Source organism: Arachis hypogaea, chromosome 16, assembly GCF_003086295.3.
Source record: "Arachis hypogaea cultivar Tifrunner chromosome 16, arahy.Tifrunner.gnm2.J5K5, whole genome shotgun sequence".
Classification (NCBI taxonomy): domain Eukaryota; kingdom Viridiplantae; phylum Streptophyta; class Magnoliopsida; order Fabales; family Fabaceae; genus Arachis; species Arachis hypogaea.
The window spans coordinates 94,782,633-94,787,366 of NC_092051.1; the positions used below are offsets into that span (position 1 = coordinate 94,782,633).

Below are 4,734 nucleotides of genomic sequence, written 5' to 3' on the forward strand. Positions count from 1 at the left end.
ATGTGACGCTCATCACCATTCTCACCTATGAACGCGTGCCTGACAACCACTTCCGTTCTACATAAAGATGAGATAGAATGAGTATCTCTTAGGTATCTAATTCAGGGGACCGAGTCCGAGATATTAGAATCTTCGTGGTATAAGTTAGAATCCATGGACGGCCATTCCTGAGATCCAAAAAGTCTAACCCTTGTCTGTGGTATTCCGAGTAGGATCTGGGAAGGGATGGCTGTGACGAGCTTCAAACTCGCGAGTGCTGGGCGTAGTGACAGATGCAAAAGGAGTATTGAATCCTATTCCAGTATGATCGAGAACCGACAGATGATTAGCCTTGCAGTGACAGCGCATTGGACCATTTTCACTGAGAGGACGGGATGTAGCCATTGACAACGGTGATGCCCAACATAAAGCTTGCCATGGAAAGGAGTATGAAGAATTGGATGAAGATAGCAGGAAAGCAGAGGTTCAGGAGGAACAAAAGCATCTCTATACGCTTATCTGAAATTCTCACCAATGAATTACATAAGTATCTCTATCTTTATTTTACGTTTTATTTATCTTTTAATTATCAAATCTCTAAAACCATTTGAATCCGCCTGACTGAGATTTACAAGGTGACCATAGCTTGCTTCAGGCTGACAATCTCTGTGGGATCGACCCTTACTCACGTAAGGTTTATTACTTGGACGACCCAGTGCACTTGCTGGTTAGTTGTGCGAAGTTGTGACAAAGTGTGATTAACGTTTGAGAGCACCAAGTCTTTGGCGCCATTGTTGATGATCACAATTTCGTGCACCAAGTTTTTGGTGCCATTGCTGGGGATTGTTCGAGTTTGGACAACTGATGGTTCATCTTGTTGCTCAGATTAGGTAATTTTATTTTAATTTTAACCTTTTTGTTTTTACTCTTTTATTTTCGAAAAATTTTCAAAAAAAAAAAATCCAAAAAAAATTAATAAAATTTTAAAACCAAAAATAATTTTATGTTTCTTGCTTAAATCTAGTGTCAAGTCATAAGTTTGGTGTCAATTGCATGTTTATCTCTTTCTTGCATTTTTCGAAAATTCATGCATTGCATTCTTCATGATCTTCAAGTTGTTCTTGGTAAGTCTTCTTGTTTGATCTTTAAAATTTGTTGTTTTATGTCTTTTCTTGTTTTTCATATGCGTTTTCAATTTGTTAGTGTCTAAAGTTTGAAATTTTCTAAGTTTGGTGTCTTGCATGTTTTTCTTTTCTTAAAAATTTTCAAAAATAAGTTCTTGGTGTTCATCTTGACATTCAAAGTGTTGTTGGTGTTCATCTTGACATTCATAGTGTTCTTGCATGCATCATTTGTTTTGATCCAAAACTTTCATGCATTGAGTCTTTTTCATGTTTTTCTCTTCCATCATTAAAAATTCAAAAATCAAAAAAATATCTTTCCCTTTTCTTCTCATAAAATTCGAAAATTTGATTTGACTTTTTCAAAAATTTTTAAAATCTAGTTGTTTCTTATGAGTCAAATCAAATTTTCAATTTAAAAGTTCTATCTTTTTCAAATCTTTTTCAAAAATCAAATATTTTTCAATTTTTCTTTCAAATTTTCGAAAATTTCAAATTGATTTTCAAAAATCTTTTTCTTATTTTGTTTCATAATTTCAAAATCTTCACTAACAATTAATGTGATTGATTCAAAAAAGTTTGTTACTTACCTATTAAGAAATGTTCAATCTTTAAATTTTAAAATCATATCTTTTTGTTTCTTGTTAGTCAAGTAATCAACTTTAATTTTCAAAATCAAATCTTTTTAAATTTCTTTTTTAAATCTTTCTCAAAATAAGTTTCAATCACATCTTTTTCAAAATCAATTTCAAAATCTCTTCTAACCTCTTATCTTTTCAAAATTGATTTTCAAATCTTTTTCAATTAATCTTATCTTTTTGTTTAATTCTTATCTTTTTCAAAACTACCTAACTAATTCTCTCTCTCTAATTTTCGAAAATCACCTTCCTCTTTTTCAAAATTCCTTTTTAATTAACTATTTATTTTAATTTTTAATTTGATTTAATTTTGTTTTTCTTTTTAAATTTTCGAATTTCAAATTTAAATTTAAATTAAAAACAAAAATATTTTTTTCTTTTCAATTATTTTCGAAAATTCTTCTCTCTCACCCCCTTCTAATTATTTATTTATCTACTAACACTTCTCTTTCTTAAAAATTCGAACCCACTCCCTCTTTCTGTGTTCGAATTTCTTTTCTTCTTCTACTCACAATAAGGACTCTCTATACTGTGACATAGAGGATTCCATATTTTTTTTTGTGTTCTCTTCTTTTTCATATGAGCAGGAACAAGGATAAGAACATTCTTGTTGAAGCTGATCCGGAACCTGAAAGGACTCTGAAGAGGAAGCTAAGGGAAGCTAAAGCACAACTCTCTGGAGAAAATCTGACAAAAATTTTCGAAAAAGAAGGAGACATGGCCGAAAATAATAACAATGCAAGGAAGATGCTTGGTGACTTTACTACACCAAAATCCAATTTACATGGAAGAAGCATCTCAACCCCTGCAATTGGAGCAAATAATTTTGAGCTAAAGCCTCAATTAGTTTCTCTGATGCAACAGAACTGCAAGTTTCATGGATTTCCATCAGAAGATCCTTTTCAGTTCTTAACTAAATTCTTGCAGATCTGTGATACTGTTAAGACCAATGGGGTTGAGTCCGAGGTCTACAGGCTTATGCTTTTCCCGTTTGCTGTAAGAGACAGAGCTAGAATATGGTTGGACTCTCAACCTAAGGATAGCCTGAACTCTTGAGATAAGCTGGTCACGGCTTTCTTAGCCAAGTTCTTTCCTCCTCAAAAGCTTAGTAAGCTTAGAGTGGATGTTCAAACCTTCAAACAAAAAGAAGGTGAATCCCTCTATGAAGCTTGGGAGAGATATAAGCAACTGACCAAAAAGTGTCCCTCTGACATGCTTTCAAAATGGACCATCCTGGATATATTCTATGATGGTCTGTCTGAATTATCTAAGATGTCATTGGACCATTCTGCAGGTGGATCCATTCACCTAAAGAAAACGCCTGCAGAAGCTCAAGAACTCATTGACATGGTTGCAAATAACCAGTTCATGTACACTTCTGAAAGGAATCCTGTGAGTAATGGGACGCCTCAGAGGAAGGGAGTTCTTGAAATTGATACTCTGAATGCCATATTGGCTAAGAATAAAATATTGACTCAGCAAGTCAATATGATTTCTCAGAGTCTGAATGGATTACAAGCTGCATCCAACAGTACTCAAGAGGCATCTTCTGAAGAAGAAGCTTATGATCCTGAGAACCCTGCAATAGCAGAGGTGAATTACATGGGGAAACCCTATGAGAATACCTATAATCCCTCATGGAGAAATCATCCAAATTTCTCATGGAAGGATCAACAAAAGCCTCAACAAGGCTTTAATAATGGTGGAAGAAACAGGTTTAGCAATAGCAAGCTTTTTCCTTCATCCACTCAGCAACAGACAGAAAATTCTGAGCAGAATCCATCTTGCTTAGCAAATATAGTCTCTAATCTATCTAAGGCCACTCTAAGTTTCATGAATGAAATAAGGTCCTCCATTAAAAATTTGGAGGCACAAGTGGGCCAGCTAAGTAAAAGGGTCACTGAAACTCCCCCTAGTACTCTCCCAAAGCAATACAGAAGAAAATCCAAAGAGAGAGTGCAATGCCATTGATTTGACCATCATGGCCGAACCTACAAGGGAGGAGAAGGACGTGAATCCTAGTGAGGAAGACCTCCTGGGACGTTCAGTGACCAATAAGGAATTTTCCTTTGAAGAACCAAAGGAATCTGAGGCTCATCTAGAGACCATAGAGATTCCATTGAACCTCCTTCGCCCTTCATGAGCTCTGATGAGTATTCTTCTTCTGAAGAGAATGAAGACGTTACTGAAGAGCAAGTTGCTAAGTACCTTGGTGCAATCATGAAGCTGAATGCCAAATTATTTGGTAAAGAGACTTGGGAAGATGAACCCCTCTTGCTCACCAATGAACTAAATGCATTGGATAGGCAGAAATTACTTAAAAAAAAAAAAAACAGGATCCTGGTAAATTCTTAATTCCCTGTAACATAGGAACCATGACCTTTGAGAAGGCTCTGTGTGACCTGGGGTCAGGCATAAACTTAATGCCACTCTCTGTAATGGAGAAACTTGGGATCTTTGAGGTGTAAGCTACCAGAATCTCATTGGAGATGGCAGACAACTCAAGAAAATAGGCTTATGGACAAGTAGAGGATGTGTTAGTAAAGGTTGAAGGCCTTTACATCCCTGCTGATTTCATAATCCTAGACACTTGGAAGGATGAGGATGAATCCATCATCCTTGGAAGACCCTTCCTAGCCACAGCAAGAGCTGTGATTGATGTGGACAGAGGAGAATTGGTCCTTCAATTGAATGAGGACAACCTTGTATTTAAGACTCAATGATCTCCTTCTATAACCATGGAGAGGAAGCATGAAAAGCTTCTCTCACTGCAGAGTCAACCAAAGCCCCCACAGTCAAACTTTTAGTTTGGTGTTGGGAGGCCACAACCAAACTCTAAATTTGGTGTTAAACCCCCACATTCAAACTCTAAGTTTGGTGTTAGGAGGTCCCAACAATGCTCTGAACATCTGTGAGGCTCCATGAGAGCTCACTGTCAAGCTACTGACATTAAAGAAGTGCTTGTTGGGAGGCAACCCAATGTTATTTAATTATAT

General features: G+C 36.1%; 1 non-coding gene across 1 annotated transcript; it reads right to left on the reverse strand.

Moving 5' to 3' along the window:
• Positions 1 to 2,848: 2,848 nt before the first annotated feature.
• Positions 2,849 to 2,956, reverse strand: LOC112761846 (small nucleolar RNA R71). The gene has a single exon (XR_003182219.1). It is a non-coding gene; the product is annotated as a small nucleolar RNA R71 (small nucleolar RNA).
• Between the last annotated feature and the right edge of the window lie 1,778 nt (positions 2,957 to 4,734).